The sequence below is a fragment of the Artibeus jamaicensis genome, unplaced genomic scaffold (genome assembly GCF_021234435.1).
Source record: "Artibeus jamaicensis isolate MK-2021 breed Jamaican fruit bat unplaced genomic scaffold, CSHL_Jam_final scaffold_1019, whole genome shotgun sequence".
NCBI lineage: Eukaryota > Metazoa > Chordata > Mammalia > Chiroptera > Phyllostomidae > Artibeus > Artibeus jamaicensis.
Window position 1 is genome coordinate 11,898,477 of NW_026522025.1, and position 20,728 is coordinate 11,919,204.

Sequence of the window (20,728 nt, forward strand, 5' to 3'; positions counted from 1 at the left end):
TGGTGTTGGATGGCATGCTGGGAGTTGAAGTCCAATTGTTCAACAGGAACTCAGGGCAGGCCAACTGTGGTTTGTCTGTTGGAGACCTGCTTGCAAATGGATACTTTCCTTTGGTTCTGCGCTTGCTCTGTTGGCAATTTTAGTGGCTGGGTGGCCAGGGGAACAAGGAATAGTCGAAGTCAGCGGAGCAGGAATTCGCAGTCGGCTGTTGTTGCGGCGACCAATCGAAGGAAGTTAGTACTCCGGAAGTAGCTGATCTATTGGGTTTTAGGAGAAAGCCGTCCCTCTTACTACGGAGGCCGGGGAACTGGAGGTGTCTGTAGCTGGGGCGCTGAGGTTGGAGCGTCTGCGTGTGTGCGGGCTGTTATTGTGGCGGCTGGCCCTAGAGCTGGAACGTTTCCCGGGTTGGTGGCTCCTGCACATTTTTTTTGCACTGCTCCCGTTCTGTTTCGGTGAGGGGATCGACTTGAGGCTAGGGGAGTCAGGAAAAGGTTGGGAATTAGTGTCTCGGTCCCCTAATGACTGGGTTTCTTGGGGTTCTTGGGGTTCTTGGGGTGTGCTCTGCCCTCAGTGGAGACCCTGTAGCCTGTAATTTGAACTCTGAGGGTTTTGGTTCCTCCCTCACTTCTTTCTAGTGTCAGTTGTCTTCTGACTTGCTCTTTCTGGGCTCCAGAGCTAACGGTAAACCTTCATGTGGCAGCTGTTCCTCCTCTTCTTGTGGCTTTCCTTAGGCGTTCCAGGCACTACCTAATGTTTCCTAAGCTATCGCATCTATTTAACTCCTTTCCAGTGTCTTTCAACTGAAGAAGATAAAAGAAAGGGAGGGGGGAATAAAAAGCTCCCCTGCCCAAACAAGATCCCAGAGATCGCAGTTTTCTCATTCCTAACTCTCCCCTATTTGGCCTATGTTATTGCTTCAGACCTTTAACGCTTTCCATCTAGACTAACTTTCAGTCACTTCATTTGCTTCTTGCTTCACCCTCAACTTTTCCACCTCCATTCACACGCAAGGGCTTTTTAGGTTGGAGACATACATTCTTATGATTGGTGAAGACAAAAGACATCAGTGTTCTAATCAGCATGTCTGCTTACAGGGTTTATATTTCTTTGGCTTAGTTTTGTTTTGTATTGATTATTTTCCCACATGGAGTCGGTCGCTACCCTGTAAGTTAGAGGCGAATATGTGGCCTCACATCTCTTTGTATAATTAGAAAGGATTTTATTTCCCATTTGCAGACCTGGAACATACATCCCATGTGGAATTTTGCAAATGGTTTTGTGTCAATTGATATCAAACAGACTAAAGAGAATACTCTTTCCTCCTTGGTTGCTAGTGATATGTAATTATTGGGTTGGCCAAAAAGTTTGTGACTTCTTTTCCCATAAAATAAAAGACACACTTTTCATTTTCACCAATACCTTTATTGATTTGGATATTTTGAATTATGTCGGCTATCTCCCACAATCGGCTTCTAGTGGATAGAGGCCCTGGGTGCTGCTCAACATCTTCCAATGCAAAAGACAGCCCCCACAGCAAAAGATTATTTGGCCAAAATTTCAATAGTACCAGGAAACTTTGCAAACCACTTTTGACACATTTGATCAGTCATAGCACATCTCCATTCTCTAAACAGATCTTTTTTTTTTTTTGCATTTCAGCTGTGTTTTCACTTTTCTTGAAGTAATAAAGCATGATACGCTGACAATGTTGCATATTTTCTTCCATCTTCAATATTAAAACAATTTGCCAATTTTGATTTTTTTAAATGCATGCTGATTTGACAGCTATCACAATACAATCTAAAAAAATTGTTTTGGATGAAATTTAAGGTACCTAAGCAGTATTAGAGCCATCATACAGAAAATACTAAATGGACTTTTTGACCAACCTAATACATTATGAGTCACTGAAATTACCCAGAGGGATAAGAAAAGCTTTGAAAGGTAAAGTCTGTGTATGGTCCAATTTACACATCATTAAAGCCTCTTTCCTGGACAAGGAAGAATTTGTAATTAGCTCGGTAATCTGATGCTATGTTGAATTACCAGTTCATTTGCTGTTAAGTTTTGGGATTAGTTTAAAATTTTGGGAAAAGTTAAAAAGTAGACAATATACAGAATTTTATACTTTAGTAAAAAGTTAAAAAAACATGTAACTGATGTTCTTTCCCTGTAAAATCAATGTAAATATATTTAAAATTTTATTTGTTGTAGTTGTTTTTGAGGCATTTCTGTATATTTTGACAGATCTGGTAGAACAGCATTGTACATTATCACTGATGTTTTGTAGACAGAAATTATTGTAGTTCCTGGCTTTTGGAGACCATGTAACCCAAATAAATTTGCAACTTTTTTATTCTGATTATTGTACTATGGAAATTCTAATAATAAAATTATTGTTTTTCTTTAAGCAGTAAAATAGAATCTATATGTGTTAATAAAATATGAAATATTAATACTCATATTCTGTGACATTGGGATTATTCCTAATTAATCAGAAATTGTTTTAGCCATGTAATATTTGGGGCTAAGTGTAAATATTTTATAATTAATTCACTTATGGAATTCTTATTTTTTAATTCCTCACCTGAGGACATGCTCATTGATTTTTGAGAGAGGGGAAGGGAGGGAGGCACAGGTGTAGAGAAACGTCAGTTGGATGCCTCTTGTCTATATGCCTGACCAGGGACAGAACATGCAACCTAGGCATCTGCCTTTACCCTGACTCAAACCCGTAACCAACTGAGCCATACCAGCCAGGGCCACTCATGGAATTCTTTATTGGATAACTGATAAGAGGCTCAATGTTATGCAAACTTTTTATATTTTTCCTGAGATTTTATTCATTTAGTAGGCATTTATTGAACACTTTTTACTATTTAACTGTTAACAAAATCATCAAAATGTTTATTGAGAGCAAGCACCTCTTGTCCTCAGTCTACACTAGATGCTATTAAAGCATTATTGCATTTAATCATTACAACAATTCAGTGAACTATTACACATTATTTACATTTAGCAGAGGAAGAAAATGAAGCTCACAGAGTTTAAGTTACTAAGTCTAGCTCTTTACTTTCTCCACTGTGAAGATTGGTTCCCACAGTTTTAAATACTTGTTCTCTACCCTGGAATATATAAAGAGCATTAATTCGGTAATAAGTAGTTGCTGAGCAGCTGTTATATTCCCAGATACTCTTCTAGGTGCTGGGGATAAAACTGAACAAAATATAAAAGCCCTGCTGTTAGGGAGCTTATACTCTTAACAGAATATATGAGATGTAAACCTTGCCATCAAAAAGCAGAAAATAAATACAGCCCATATCCATTTAGACTTTATGTGATTTAGAATGTTAAAGTTGAAAAGAGATTAACTAGGGAAGATTTCATGAAGAAGATGAGATTTGAACTGGAACTTAAGTAGCAAGTAGGGTTTTGGTAGGTAGAAATTGGGAGGAAAGTAATTCCAGCTTGAAGCACAGAAGGAACAAAATTCTGAAGCATAGTCGGGTGGAGATTAGAAGGCAGGACAGGTAACTGGGGTGCTTTATATTTTCCATTTGTTGCACATAGAAGGTGCAGTGTTGAAATTGAAACATGTTTAAATGAATGAGGCTAGAACAAGAGCTTGGCTATGAGGCAATGAGGAATTAGGTAAGGTAGAGCTAGTGTAATTGTAGGAGGAATGGAACAAAAGAATGGATTTAACAGCTCATTGGTGAAGGAACCAGTAGGCTCTGTTAATGATTGGGCGTTTGGAGTTGGGTGGGGGTTAAAGGAGAAGGGAGGCTAGGTTACCAGGTTCTGACTGAGTATTGCAGATTTTCCTAGTTGATCAAATCATGAGATTTTAAAACTGATTCCAAGATACATAATTATTTTATGAGCTACTATGGAAAAAATATTGCCAATTAAAAATGGTCAACTCTAAGATGTATGCAGTTTCAGAGTTACAATGTAAAATGATGAAATAAGGTACTCCTTATGATTGTTAGTGAGCTTTATAACCACTTTTTGGGGACTGTGTATACATAAATTTGTGATCTTGGACATGTAGTCAGTCATTTAGTGTTTATTTATTAACGAGGCACTCTTCTAAGCCACAGTGATACAGTGTCAGTGAATACAACTTCTATCCACATAGGAACAAATGTAGTTCCTCCCCTGCATTCTTGTGTAGCAGGGGAGGCAGACATAAATGTAATATTCCATCAAAGGTATTTAGAGTTGCATCTATTTTAAGTGCTATGGAAAAGAAACTTGGTATCATACAGAAGAAAAACTGATTACAGAGTGGATGAGAATGTGGACGGGAGCAGCCAGATGACAGATGATAATACCTAAGGCAAAGTGGTGGTGAAGATACATAGAAATGGATGGATTTTAGAGATGTTAAGGAGGTAGAACTGGGTGATGGACTGTATATGAGAAATGAGGGAGAGGGAAGTGCCATTGGCCACCACCAGCTTTTTGGTTTATGTAACTGGATAGGTTGTTGTATAATTCACTGAGATAGAGAACATTGTAGGATGACCAGGTTTGCCTGGACAGGCTTTGTTTGTTTGTGTTATTTTTTATTGTGAAATCACTATTCAAGGTTAATTTCTTATTATTCTTTTCCCTTTAGGTCATTGTTTCAGTTAAGTATATTGAGGAATGGTGTACCTGAAATAAGTTCAGGATCTTTTTTTCTTGAGTAAGCAAGGATAGAGTTCTAGGTGAAAGCATTTGGAAAGATGTTGGTACTTGTTCTGAATTTATCTGTAACATATTCAACCATATATATGAATAGATAACTGAGTAATACAGTTATATATCATGTTTATTTTCACTTGAGACTTGGCAGTAAATTCAGCATCTAGTTAAACTTTACTTTATTCAATAGGTGCATATGTAAATATAAATGTGTACTAGGGGAAAAAGACATGCTTTTAAATTTTCCTTGAAATGTCCCCTTTGTGTAATTTTTGACAGACATCGAATCAATACAATCAGTTTATTACTTAAAATGTACATTTCATGGTAGTGCAGTAGAGTGTGCAGAGCAAAGAGCCTGGGCTTTGGAGTCAGACTCTCTGGACTGAAGGTGGGTTTTGCTTTTTACCGTCAGTGCGGCCCTTGCAGAACTTATGTTGTTGTTTTAAGCCTGTTGCTTTTTTAATCTATTAAATGAGGATGATTATGTGTCTTACAGAGTTGTGAGGATTAAATGAGATGATACATATATATGTTATAAGTTATATATGTTATATATATAACTTATGTTAACACATAAATTAACAAAACTGATGCAGAGTTTGTGTTTTTATTATTATTAGAATGATATGGGGATCTGAGATCATCTGGACTTCTGTGACAATATTTTAATTTTAGAGCTCTTTATAGCTAATAGATCTCAACTGGGAAAAAGTAGATTTGAAAAAAATATATAAGGTGCTTTGCTTATTCACAATCATACTAGAAGAGTCATCATGTGTCATCTTTCACAGATTTTTATCAGAGGTTATGTTTAATCTACCGCTAAATAGGGAATTCATGTTTGATTGGTTTGTTATTACTTAGTATTTAAGATTATTGCTTTTATTTTAAACTAGCCCTTCTGAACTTTGTATTGTACTTGCTTTTCTATCTTATGGCTAGAGCGAAGAAGTAGTGAGAATTTACCCAGTCTGAGCAGCTGCTCTGAAGTCAGCTTAATTTCCACCCTTCCACTTTCCCTCACCTTCCTTTCATTTGTTTCAGGCCTATATAAAGTTGAAGGAGGAGTACAACAATATTGTGTATGCCTCAGATTTACTGGTAGTTAACAATATGGCTCACTTTCTCTTTCTGTAAATACATACACACAAACACACTTGCACACTTTTTCTTGATATCTATGTATCTATGCTTGCTAGCTATCTTCATTAAAGAGCTATTTCTCCTTTCTCTTTTTATTTTGGTATCACGATGTACCTAAGGATTCTTTTTAAAAATTTGTCCATGCGTTATAACCTGTTATTATTCTTATTGATGATTAAATTGTCTCAAATTTGGTTAGTCCCTTTAAGCCAGTTCCTCTGGCCTTTATATGTCCACATTGGTGTCTGGGCACATTCTCAGTTTTTATACAATAAGATATTCCAGGCTCACTGAGTATATTCCCTGTTTGAGACCTAGAACCAGCCATTTTATTATAGAGTCCTTGTTCGGTTTAGTGGGAAATGGTACTTAGACACCAGAAGTTGGGCATTGACTATACAGGTAACCCTTGAGCAATGCAGGGATTAAGAGTGCTGGCCTCTGTGTAGTTGAAAAATGCCCGTATAACTTTTGACTTCCCCAAAACTTAACCACTTGTAGCTTACTGTTGACTGGAAGCCCTACTGAAAGCATAAACAGTCAATGGGCAAATATTTTTTGTGTTATATGTATTATAGACTCTATTCTCACAATAAACTAGAGAAAATGTTATTAAGAAAATCATAACAGCCCTGGCTGGTGTAGCTCAGTGGATTGAGGGCGGGCCTGCGAACCAGACAATCGAGGTTCGATTCCCAGTCAGGGCACATGCCTGGGTTGCAGACCAGTTCCCTGAAGGCCAGTTCCCAGCAGGGGACACATGAAAGGCAACCATACATTGATGTTTCTCTCCCTCTCTCCTTCCCTTCCCCTCTAAAGATAAATAAATAAAATCTTAAAAAAAAATCATAACAAAAAGTACATTTACAATATTCATTGAAAAAATTCACGTGTAAGTAGACCAATGCAGTTTAAATCCGTGTTGTTTACGGGCCAGCTGTTCTCATGGCTTCTGGAATATCATCGTTTCCAGGCCTTATAAATGGGGAGACACACATATGCATGCACACACATGCACACACCAAATTTTGAAGCAGTCATGAATTTACAGGAGACCATCAGTTCAGATTCAAAACCACAGAGTTCATCTTCACCTTCTCTTAGTTCATATTGTATTCCCCCTTTTTTACAGGGAGAGTTTTGATTCTCAACCATATTTTATATTTACTCATCTAATCTGCCCTACAACACACGTAAGTTAGTTTTGGAATTACTGTGCTGAAACTGCCTCCACTAACAGATTTACCAGATTTCTTTGCCATTTCATGTCCTAAGAATATACCCACTAAACGTGTATAGTCAAAGTAGATGTTCAAAGTTATTTGAACTGTATTTTTCTACGTAATTATGTATATTATCAATATAAAATATTATTTGAGAATATTATGCTACATGATATAAATCAGTCAAAGAAAGCTAAGAACCTATGATTTCACTCATGTGGGATGTAAAACTGAAACTCACAGAGGGAAGGGGGGAGTAGTGAAGGTTAAAGGGGGCCAAATATATGGGGACTGTGGGTGGTGGGCACACAATGCTATATACAGATGATGCATCATAAAAATGTACACTTGAAACCTGTATGATCTTGTTAACCAATGATACCACAATAAATTTAATTGAAGATAAATAAATAAAATATAGTTAAGTTCCTACTAAATTACTTTTTAATAGACTTTTTAAATAAAATCAGTTATCTGTAAACTCCTAAAGTAGGCATAATATTTTAAAACTTTTATCATGGTATATAGTTATAGGGAACTCCAGATAGAGAATATGCAGTTGTTACGTTTGTAAGGCTTTAAACTTGTAGCTCTATTCTCACATTGAAAGAATATTATTTAATATTACAGATGATTAGAAAAAATGACATCAACCAATGCCGTTTGAAAGCCAAAACAATTGTGTTTGTGAATGTTTTAAACAATGCTCTTCTTTTGACTGATGATACAATTCAAGCATTAATCTTTAACAATAGACATAATTGTTTATTTTAGTGTTCCTAAGAAATATGGCTAGTGTTTTTCTGTATTTACACCCAGAATAGAAAGATTTATGTTATTTGTGAGTCCTTATTCTTTGTATTTGAAGCATGCCAGTTGTGTTACTCTGTAACACATATAGTCATACACATTTTCATGTGTAAATATTTTCATTGGAAAGGGGAAATATTTTATGTTATCAATATAAAATATTATTTGAGAATATTATGCTACATGATATAAGTCAGTCAAAGAAAGCTAAGAACCGTATGATTTCACTCATGTGGGATATAAAATTATAACACTTTTACAAATTATAACACAAATTATAACACTTTATTTCTATTATGAGACATAAGCATATACAGTCTTGAGTTCTGGTTAGTTATAAGCATCTTATTAGAGTGGATGGTTAATGAGGACTAGGGCTAGGTTTCATAATTCATTGTATCTCTCATAGTGCCTTAATGAAATAACCGAATACTTGATGAATAAATAAATGTGATTTTTTAAATATTTAAATGACATGTAATTACTAGTCTCAATAAAATAGACATACATTTTTCTTGGCAAAAGTAAATTGAATGGGACTTGGAAAAGAGCTTATATCTAATGGGGCTTGGAAAATATCCATATTTACTTGTTACAGACCTCAGAACTCACTGTGTCTCACACTGAATCCCCCATCTTCTCCTTAACCTTCTCCTCTTGGGTTCTCTGTTTCTGTTAATGGCAACATTAATCCTCCTAGCTGTCAGACCTGAAAGCTCTGTATGTGGACATGTAAGCATTCATATATTTATATAATGTTGCTAGTTCTACCATCTCAGCTTGATGCTTATATCTTATTTCTTATCCCCTTACCAAAATGCTGATTGAGGCCCTCATTACCACTCATGTAACAGTTTTTTGACTAAGTGGAGGAACTGAGAATGTTAATGTGGAAAAGAGACAGTGAAGGTGGGGTGGAGTAGGAGGTATGTCTTTAAATAGCTGATAGGCTATCAACTAGAATAGGGATTAGTTGAGAGGGCACAACCAGGACCAGTTAATGGAAACTAAAGGGGACATACTTTTGGTTCCATGTCTTTAAAACTTTAAAATTAACCAATAACATGTAGATATATATATGGATGCTCTAGAACAGTTACACTAATGGAGAACAAATAGTTTAAAGTAGTGTCAGGCTTGTAAACTTATAGCTATATTTTCAGCTCAGTATAAAGCTCATTAAGTACTGAGCTCCCTGTTCTAGAAGTGTTCACACTGAGGCTGGGCAAATACTCAAGGATGTTGGTTGTCAAGGAGATCTAACCTACTCTGTGAAATGTGAAACCTGATTGGTGATTAGTGTGTCTGAACCAGACAGCAGATCAGATTCCTGGGGATGGGAGCAATATTTTTTCTATCTTTCAAATTTATACATTTTCTTTTACTGCTCCTCAGCAAGCCCAAGCACTGTAGGCTTGGAGCTTTTACTGACAGATTGAATATATAGCATGGGAAATGCTTTGTAAGCTCCCTTTCAGTTCTGAGATTCTGACATCCTTCAATTCTTGTAAAGTTTATTTTGTCGATGAAGTGATTTGGCTCAATATGTTACTTTTTATATGTAGACTGCATATTTAATAGTTTTCAAAGTTGCACTTTAAAATATGGAGGTTGCAAACATTCGTAGTTACCTTGCACTCATCAGAGGCTACCAAGGTCCTGACAGAATTAAAATTGTTTATCAAACTATAGTAGATATTATGTCCTTGTTAGAGGTAATGCTTAAGACAAGAAATGCTTAAGACAGCCCAGATATCATTAACAATTCTTATGGTAGTCTTCAAGTAAATGGTTAATTCATTTAAACTGTATTCCTTTTAGGTTGATTATGATGACGACTTTACAGTCTGTGAACATACGATGCTCAGTGCTGTACAAGTGCAGAGCTTTGCCTGTTGGAACTTGATCCAAGTCATGTGTGAGGGTAAAGGAATATCTGCTTAGTCCGTAGTCAGTTTCTTCCATAGATGTTTGTACTTTTTCAGTTTAAGAAGGACACATAAATAGTACATTTTATTTGCGTCGTCATTGTAAATTAGCTGTGCATTGAATGTTTCTAACTGGAGCATGTGACCCTGAGGCAGCCTAACCAGGTTTGTAAGTTGTATCCTCGAGGTAAAACTACACTATTAGTCCTTTCATTAGCAGCTCTTTATTCTTTTTATCAAATCGAGTTTCTGAACATGTGTGTCCTACCTTATGTTGCTTTTCCTTTTCTCAGTCTTTTTGTCTTTATCTCTTACTGTCATCTACCAATCCTTACCTCTGAAAGGGGACAGTTCAAATAAATACAGTATTACAGTGTTCTCCTTTTCGTCTTATTACCACTTAAAAAAATTAGCATGCTGGATTTAAAAGCTGAACACAAAACCCAGTGCCTGAGGATAGATGATTGGTAAGTATAGGTGAAGAGAGGGAAAAGAAATGGATACAATAGTTGATGTTTCTGTCAACAAAGAACTGAGATGGGGAGATGAAGTGAGAGCAGAGATGACAGGTAAACACTGAAGGTCAGACAAGGGGTTGATATTTGTTACTAAAAATGCAAGCAGGCAGAAAAGTTTGCAGTAGATGAAAAACTTAGAGCAGATCTCACAGTTCATTATATTTTATTGTGTAGCTAAAAGCGCATCAAAAATTCTAAGTCAGTATCTGTGCTTCATCTTGCTGCAGAATATTTGGGGAAGATGCCCAAGCATTGCAAATGCTGCAAGTGTGCGGTGTTTTAATTTTTGGTACTATATTACTGAGATGTGTTCTGTAGAATCAGTCCTTAAAGTTCTGTCTGTCAGGAGCTTTTACTTGGCTTTAAATTAAGTAAAATAAGGAGCTTTACTTGAAGTAAGGAAAATATTCTGTCTACTGCCTTACGGGAGATGCTATTACCTTCGTTTGCCCTTCAAGGACATTGATTTGAGTACCCTTTTACATTTATCAGTTTATAATTTATCGACTCTCTTAATGCTCTGCTATGGTTAGAAAAGTGACTCTCTAAAAATGACATCTGAGTCTCAATCAGTGATTGTGACACCACATGTGGTAGCTTCGCCTCCCCAAAGCACTCTGCTTTCACCTCATTTACAATAAAGTTTAGTAATAAGCCTCAACTGGTAGCTTTACCTGTGTTTACTGAGATCAAACAAAAGAGTTTTCTCCTTTTTAATGCTATCATTTTTTAATTAAAAATGGATTTGTCACAATGTAAACAGCAAACAAATGTGGTAATGGTGGATGGAATGATTTGTCGTAGTATGCATTAGCGAAGAAAATTTACTCGAAAAATTTACTAATTTTTCTAAAGTTTTAAGAAGTAAACTCTAAACCCACTTTAAAAAGTGTTTGGAAATTGTGAAGAATGTTATTTTGATGATTTTCCAGGCTGAGGTCCTGACAACACTACATAAAATAAACAAGAATTTTGGCATATGTATTTGATCACTGAGGCAGTCAAACCAAGTATTTTAGGTGCCGTAGGAGATTAAATGTACTGTGTAGTGAGTAAGTTATCATTTCACTTTATACTTGATAAACAGTGAATTTAACTTGTTTTTTAATTTTTAAAACAATCACGAAAGCTTTGGGAAAGGGAAATTTTGGGTGAGGATGTTTAGAATTTTGCAGTGAGACAACTACTCACAGTTTATTATGGTTTCTTCATTTGTGTTTTTGTTCATTTGCAGTTACACTAGATACTGTTTGTCTTGCTTTTCCTTGGCTTATCTCACACAAATATAAATAAGATATTCTAATGGACTGAATAGCCTCAAGTATTAATTTATTCTTTTTCCTCTTTGCAAATATTACCACACTTATTTTAAGGAGAAACAAGCTACAAATTAAGAGCTATCTGCCATTTAGTTCAGTCACAGCTGCCCTGGGGAGTTACACTGAGGAAGTTAAAGTTTTCTACATGACTAAACAGCTGAATGCAATGTCTTTAAGAACCACAAGAATCAAATTGTTTATCTTAAAAAGGAAAAAGACCTTTGTCTCAGCATTTTTATCTTTCTTAAGTTGTTTGGGAATTTTGTAACAGACTGTCCTCACTGCAGATTTGTTAGTCAAGCAGTTTTTGTTGCTTTGTTAGAATTTAATAGAACCTGGACATATTTGTAATTTTATGTACTTAATTCTTTATTTGAGTCATTTATTTTTGAATAATGTTATTTTAAGAGGCTCAATGTAAACAACTTAAATGATTAAGAAAAAGTATAAACAAGAAAGTAGAAATGGTGCTTCATCTCTTTCCACTTTCAACATTATGCTTTGTGCATATGTATATGTGGGGGGGGCAGGTGTATATACATTTAAAATACATATGCTTTTGGATGCATAAATCATATTCATGCTTTTTTTCTCTATGGCCTGGTACCTCTTTTTACACATAATTGGTAAACTTTATTTTTAGAGCAATTTTAGGTTCACAGCAAAATGGAAAGTATACAGAGTTCCCGCATCCCTCCTGCCTTCCAACATACACAATTTCCCCCACCACCTACATCACCGTCTGCAAATGGTTCATTTGTTACAATCAGTGAACCTACAATGACACATTATTGTTCAAAGGCCATAGTGTACATTAGGGTTCACTTTTGATGCTGTACATTTTATGGGTTTGGATAAATGACATGTCTCCACAATTACAGTATCATACACAGTTTCACTGTTCTAAAAACCCTGTGTTCTGCCTACTCGTCCTCTTTCCATACTCTGCTCGCTCCCCACCCTGCCAAACCCTAGCAACCACTGATCCTTTTACTGTTTCCATGATTTTGCTTTTTCCAGAATATCATACAGTTGGAATCATACAGTATGTAGCTTTTAAAATTGGCTTCTTTCACTTAGAAATATGCATTCAGCTTTTCTCAATATCTTTTCATGGCTTGATAACTCATTTCTTTTTAGTGCTGAATAATATTCCATTGTCTGGATATACCACACTTTATCCATTCTCCTACTGAAGTACATGTGACTGTTTTCAGGTTTTTTGCATAACATCTGCTATAAACTGTTATAAAATTGCTGTAAACATCTGTATGCAGGTTTTTGTGTAGATGTAAGTTTTCATTTCATTTGGGTAAATTCCAAGAGCATGACTGCTAAATCATATCATGAGAATATGTTTAGTTTTGTAAGAAGCTACCAAACTGTCTTACAAAGTAGTTGTACCTCAAATTGCAAATAATTTCTACCAGCAATGAAAGAGAGTCTGTAAGCTTGTCAGCATTTGGTCTTGGCAGTGTTTTGGACGTTGGCCCTTCTAACAGCTTGTTGTGGTATCTCATTATAGCTTGACTTCCCCCTGCTTACATGATGTGGAGCATATAGTCATATGCTTACTTGGATTTGTATATCTTCTTTGGTGAAGTTGTTGGCTCATTTTCTAATTGGGTTTTTTTTTATTTTTGAGTTTTAAAAGTTCTTTGTATATTTTGGGTAACAGTCCTTTATCCAATGTGTCTTGTGCAAAGGTTTTCTCCCAGTCTGTAGCTTGTCTTCATTTTCTTGACATTGCCCTTCTCAGAGCAGAAGTTTTTAGTTTTAATGAAGTCCAGCTTGCCAAGTATTTTTTTCAGTGAATTACATTTGGTGTTGAATCTACACAGTCATTACTGTGTTCAAGATCATTTAGGTCTTCTAGGGCTTTGTGTTTCACTTTTAGGTATATAATCTGTTTGTTGTTAATTTTTGGAAGAGTGTGTGATCTGTGTCTAGATTAATTTCTTTTGCATGTGGGTGTCCTATTTTTCCAGCATCATTTGTTGAAAAGACAATGGTTTATTATATTGCCTTTGCTCCTCTGTCAGAGACCAGTTGATGTTTATGTGGGTCTATTTCTGTGCTCTCTGTTCTGTTCCACTGATCTGTTTGCCTGTTGTTTTGCTAAGGCCACCTTGTGATTACCATAGTTTCACAGTAAGCCCTGAGGTTAGGTAGTGTCAGTGTTCTGCCTTTGCTTTTCTCCTTTAATATTGTGTTGGCTATTCTGGGTCTTTTCCCTCTGTGTATAAATTTTAGAATCAGTTTGTCAATATCCACAAAATAACTATCTGAGATTTTTACTGGGATTGTATTGAATTTTCAGATTAAGGTGGGAAGTACATTTTGACAATATTGAGTCTTCCTATCCATGAATGTAGAATATGTTTTTATTTTAGTTCTTTGTTGATCCCTCTCAGAGTTTTGTACTCTTCCTCTTATAGATCAATTATTTTCTTTTCAAAGAACCAGATTTTGGTTTGATTGTTTTTCTCTATTGATTTCTTTCTTTTGGCCCTAGTTTTTATTATTATTTTTCTGCTCTCTTTAGATTTAATTTACTCTTCTTTTTCCAGTGTCCTGAGGTGGAAGGTTAGATTATTGATTCTAGGCCTTTTTTTCCCCCTCTCTAATACATACATTCAAAGCTACAGATTTCCCTGTAAGGCTACTTTTGTTGCATCCCACACATTTTGATGTTGTATTTTCATTTCCAATTTAGTTCAAAATACTTTAAAATTTCTCGTGAGATTTGTATGATTTAGAGTATGTTGTTTAATCTAGAAATGTTTTGGGATTTTCCAGCTATTCTTTTCATTATTGATCTTTAGTTTAATTTCACTGTGGTGAGAGCAGACGGTGTATGATTTCTAATTTCTCCTCTTTTAAATTTGCTAAGGGTGTTTTATGGCCCAGAATGTGGTGCGTATTGGTGAATGTTTTATGTGACATTGAGGAGAATGCATAATCTGTCATTGGGTGAGGAGTCTGTAGATGCCAATTACACCCAGTTGATTGGCAGCACTGTTGAGTTCGACTGTCTTCACTGAGTTCTCTGTCTGACTGTTGCATCTGTCCGTTTCTGATGGAGGGGTGTGAAAGTCTCCAGCTATCATAGTGGATTTAGGTATTTCTTCTCACAGTTTTATCAATGTCACCTTGTATATTTTAATGTTCCCTGGATAGATTTTTGTGGTGATAAATATATGTAGATGTATATCATTTATAATGTGTGTATGTCATAATTTATTCATCAGTAGGTAATTGTGTCTATTAGCATATCATTGTGCTAGTTGTGAGGATGTAGTATAGAACAAGACACATTCTCTGCCCTCAAGGAATTTATTATTTGAGAGATAATTGTGTAAAAATCTTCCTCAGGGTCACCAATTTCATCTCTTGTGATGATAAAAAATATGAAATTCCTTTAATGTGAATTACTTTGATCTAGTAATGTTAAAATGTTTTTATGTTTTTGGCCTTTTTCTTTCAGAATGCCTGTTTTATTTTCCATTTGGGTTTTTCTGTTTCTTACTGATGTATGAGAGCTCTTTGTATATTCGGGACATTAACATTTTGTTTATATATAATGGGTATTGAATTTTTTTCTAATTAATGAATTGTAGCTCATCCTTGTTAATGCTCTTTTTCTCCTCCTTGTGTAGAAATTTTCATTTTTATGTAATTACATTTTCATTTTGGATTTCTAGTTTTGCATACCATGCTAAAAAGGTCTCTTTTACAGGATTGTTAAAACAGTTTTAATTACTACTTTCTTGTAGTGTATGCACAAGTGCCATGTGTTTACATTTGAACTTAACTTTGATTCATCTAGAATGTATAATGTTAGAAGTAGCTTTATTTTTAAGCTGGCTAGCTTATTATTCCAGTATTATTTATTGCTAGAATATTTAACTAGAATTTTACTAGAATTATTTATTCATATGTTCTCATGAATGTGAAATACAGGGTCTGGCAGACTAAGGCCTGCTTGGGTGTGGTTGGCAATAATACGGGTGTGATATTTTATAGTTTTAATTTGAACATTTCATCTAAAATGTCATATGATGTGCTTGATTGTGATATTGTTATGTTATAGAATTACATGCTTATGATTTTGTAATAAAAGATTTTGTTATAAAGGGGCATTATTTGTGCTGGACCCTGTATATTTCATATCAGGTACTAAATTCTCAAATATCCTTGGATTTATTTCTGTATTCCCTACTATATTTTATTCAGTATCACCCATTGCTGATAAAAATAATAAATTTAAGTATTACTAAACTTTAATTACTATAATTTTATAATATGTTTTAATATGCAGTAAGGCAAATCCTCTCCTCACTTTTTCAAGTGTTTTGATTTGTAATACTTTCCAACAAGATTGAAGGATCACTTATTAAATTAGTTTCTGCTTTAAGTTAGGATTTTTAGAAATAGTCATTTAAATTTTTGTTGAGATAATAAAAGTGGGTTCTGTCTTTCCAGAAGATTGGCATTCAATTTTAGTTATATGAAAGGCACTATACTGAATTATTAAGTGAACAGAATAACTAGTTTTACCTAGTGACAATTTTATTGTTCTCAGCTACTTTCTATAACAGTGATAGTGTTCTTATAGAATAAAAGTATTCTTATAGAATAGTCAATAATATTTGTCTCTTCAATTCCTGTATCTATCACAGCATCTTATCTTGGCTATTTATTTATTTAAGAGTCGTTATCGAAGAGACAGACTTTCCCCATTCCAAATGTCTCACTTTCTCTTTTTTCCTCTACCCACTTTAAGGCATCTTGACTTATACACTCTATTTTTCTTTGTTAAATTGATTTTTAGAGAGAGAGGAAAGGAGAGAGAAAGATGTCAAGAGAGACATTGGTATTTGTTGTTGCACTTATTTATGCATTCATTGGTTGATCTTTGTGCCCTGACTGGAGATCAAACACACAACCTTGGTGTATTGGGGACAGTGCTCTAACCAAATGAGTACCCAGCCAAGACCCTGATTTTCATACACTTGCTAAGGACTGTCCCCAGGTACCTGGTAACTGGTGCTGGGAACTGTTGGAACCAAATTCTTTCCCGTGGCCCACTTTTGTTCTGAATTAGGAAGAAAATACATACATGTATAGTCCCTTTTTAAAAAAATTTTAGATTTAGAAGATTCATGGTGGCTTTGTAAAAAAATAAACTTTTTAAATCTAAAAATTACGTGTGTCCTTTGTGTAAGATTTGGAAAAGGTAGACAATAGTGGTGTAAAAATAACCACACATGCTTTTACACTTAGGGAAACAACTGTCAGCATTTTGGTGTATGTCTTTCTAACCCCCCTCCCACGCCAGTGCACCAGTATCATATGACACATAAAGTTTTAGACTCTGGCTAGTGTTTCCCATTTCCACAAACTCTTTGGAGACATTTCAAATGGCTATATAGCCCACCATGTGGATGCACTGTATATAATTCACACATTACATAAACCTTTTCCCCTCTTTTCCAAATTTTGTTGCATTATGCAGCTTTCTAGAGGAAGAAAAATTTTCCTTTATTCTAGTTGTCACTTTTAAAAAGTTCTAATTAGAGCTGGCAAAAGTGCTGCTAATGATATACCTATATTTCATTAATTTCTCAGCTCACTGATTCAATTAGTAAGAATATTTTGGGGACCAATCACATGCCAGGTAGAAATTAAGGAACTTCAAGAAGTTTATTTTCTAGTGTAAGAGACAAGTAAGAGATAAGTAATTACAATACAATGTGATGAGTGCTGTGATAGAGGAAGGATTCTATGAGAGGTAAAAGGAGGGGCATCTGTCTTAGTTTGAGGTTTGGATGAGGGTATAAATCTTACCAGTCATACCAGAGGAGGTGAAACGAAAGCTGGATCTTAGGGAGTCAAGATAATAAGGCAGTCAAAAAATGAGGGTGAGCAAGAAGGCATTCTAGGTAGGGAGAACGATACATGTGAATGTATGAAGGTATCCAATGGCATGTCTTTAGGAAGCTTTAAGAGTAGTAGTAAAAATGCCTTCGGTATATGGTGCATGTGAGGGAATGGCAGGAGAGGAAGCTGAGTAAGTAGGCACATGGCATTTTATGAAGGACCTTGAATATCATCATCAAGGCTGTGTGGACAAATACCAACAAGGCTAATTCTCATTTGTACATCAGAAATGCTCAAGTTCATAGCTGTAGCCTAGACCTCATCCTTGAGCTCCAGATCTATATAATCCAACTGCCTGGTTGTCTTCTCCAGAATATATTGGGTTGGCCAAAAAGTTTATTTGATTTTTCTCTGTAAGATGGCTCTAGTAGTGCTAAGTTGTCTTTAACTTCATTCGAAATAATTTTTGTTAGATTGTATTATGACAGTTATATCAGTGTGCATTAAAAAAATCAAAATTGGTGAAGGTTAGTGTAGCCATTTTAATATTGAAGATGGAAGAAAAAATGCAACATTATTGGCACATTATACTGTATTATTTCAAGAAAGGCAAAAATGCAGCTGAAATGGAAGAAAAGATATGTGCAGTGTATGGAGAAGGTGCTGTGGCCAACCGAATGTGCAGAAGTGGTTTGGGAGATTTCATGCTGGAGAGTTTTCACTGGACAGTGCTCCACGGTTGGGTAGATGAGTTGAGGTTGACAGCAATCAAAGTGAGACATTAACTGAGAACAGTCAACATTGTACCACATGGGAGATAGTTGACATAGTCAAATACTAAAATCCATAAAGTTATTGGTAAAAATGAAAAATGTGTGTTTTATTTTACAGAAAAAACCATACTTTTTGGCCAATACAATATCTAGAATGTAAACTCTGTGGCACAAGTACAGTAGTCCTCACTTCCTCTTTTCCATAGGTTCTGCAGCTTTAAGTGAAATAACATAATTAAACCAATTTCCCATAGGTTAATTGATATAAACAAAAGTTAAGTTCCTACGGCATTTCATCATTATAACTAAACGACGTTGAACAAAATTACTTTATTCAAGGACCTGCCATATTTCACTGCCATTGTTTTAAGCCTTATCTGCATTGCCTAGAATAGTGCCTGGCAATAATTTATCAAATGATTAAATAAATAATGATTCTCTACCCTGTGTCTCAGAAGAATCTCAAACACCACATAAATCATTTTCATAATCTTCTGCCTCTAACCTGCCCCTGTCCTCGTGCTCCCTAGTTCAATGATTGGCACCACGTATTTACTTTCACAAGCCAGGAACCTGGCTGGGTGTATCCTTGGCATATCCCTGTTTCTCACCTTCCACATCCATTTTATCACCAAAACTTAACTGAATTTTTGACCCATTTCCTCATGTCTGTATCTCTCCATCTCCACGGCTCCAGTCCCAAGCTACTATCACTTTTCGTATAGTCTTGCACAATAAGTATACTCTCACCGTCTACTCTTGTCCCTCTTCAGTTTCTTCTCTTTGCAACTTTTGGAGTCAAACAAACCCACAGAGTCTGATTCTGATACTTCTGTTTGAAACCAGTTCCTCTTACGATAAAGAACACAATTCTTAACATGGTCTACAGTGCTCTGTGTACTCTGACCCCTGCCCTAGCCCTATAGTTACATCTGGTGCCACTTTTTTTTTTACTTTCTGGGCTCTAGTCACATCAGTTTTTATATTCTTCCAATGGACCATGCTTTTTCCTGCCTCAACTGTAATGTATAATTAGTTGCTTTTAATATTGGGTTGGCCAAAAAGTCTGTTACATTTTTTCCATACTACAATGGTTCTGGTAGGGCTTGGTTGTCTTGAACTTCATTTGAAACAATTTTGTTAGGTTGTATTGTGATATTTGTCATATCAGTGTGCATTAAAAAAAAAAACCAAACTGGTGAATTTTTGTTCAACCATTTTAATATTGAAGATGAAAGAAGATATGCAACATTTTCAGTATATTATTCTTTATTATTTCAAGAAAGGTAAAAATGCAACTGAAGTGCAAGAAAAACGATTTGTGCAGTGTATGGAGAAGGTGCTGTGACTGAGCAAACCTGTCAAAAATGGTTTGTGAACTTTCTTGGTACTATTAAAATTTTGGCCAAATAATTCTTTGCTCTGGGGCTCTCTTAGGCATTGGAAGATGTTTAGCAACAGCCCTGGCCTCTACCCACTAGAAACCAATAGTGAGAGATAGCCGACATACTCAAAAGTTCCAAATCAATAAAGTTATCAGTGAAAATGTGTCTTTTATTTTAAAAAGAAAGCCATATGCACTTTTTGGCCAACCCAGTAGGTACTGTAAAATGGAATATCTGTTGTTAGGGAAAGGAATGCATCAGTACTTTTGAGCAGATATTTATAATCCTAAAGTAGTAATGTTCTGTGCAGCATTCTTTTCTTGAAAAGTAAACCATCTGTGAATTATTGCATATAAACTCAAGCATTTTCAGTTATAATTTATTCTTCTTTCAGATTATATCACACACCTGTATTTTCCCTAAAGTTAGTTATAAAACAAACAGTTATGAGCTACATTTATTCTTATTTTAAAGTAAGAAAACATTTTGTATTGTAACAAAATATTTAGGCTTTATATGAAACAAAATATTTAGGCTTTATATGAAACAAAATATTTAGGCTTTATATGAAAGTAGTGACTTAAACAATATGAGGGGAAGCCTCCATTCTGAAGATAGTCATCATTTGAAATAAGAGTTGAAATCAACCTCTCTAATTACAAATAAAACAAACCTTGAAGTTGAGCTTTATTACTGTTTTTAATTATGATTGCCTGGGGGAGGTTATTGTTTAGTTTTTTAAAAAATTTATTTGGGTGGGCGGGGAGAGAGAGAGATTGATTTGTTGTTCTACTTATTTATGTGTTCACTGGTTGATTCTTGCATGTGCCTTGACCAGGGATCTAACCTGCAACCATAGCATATCAGGGCAACACTCTAGCCAACTGGTCTACCTTGCCTATTGTCTAGTTTTGGGTGAAAATTTATATTGTTATTATATTTGATATTAGATGGTCTTATATTGATATTTAAAATATTTATTGAATATATTGTAGTCTTTTTTACAAAACGAGAAATTAGTTTGCTCATTTCAAGTTCAAATTTTATTTAA

At 35.2% G+C, this 20,728-nt stretch overlaps 1 protein-coding gene across 2 annotated transcripts in view; it reads left to right on the top strand.

Moving 5' to 3' along the window:
* Positions 1-278: 278 nt before the first annotated feature.
* Positions 279-20,728, top strand: part of ATG4C (autophagy related 4C cysteine peptidase) — an 86,253-nt gene continuing 65,803 nt past the window's right edge. The window contains exon 1 of one of the 2 annotated variants that reach the window (XM_053655485.1): positions 279-452. The gene's annotated coding sequence lies outside the window, so the exon portion shown is untranslated. The remainder of the gene's footprint in view (positions 453-20,728) is intronic. The other variant, XM_053655484.1, reaches the window with a different exon arrangement.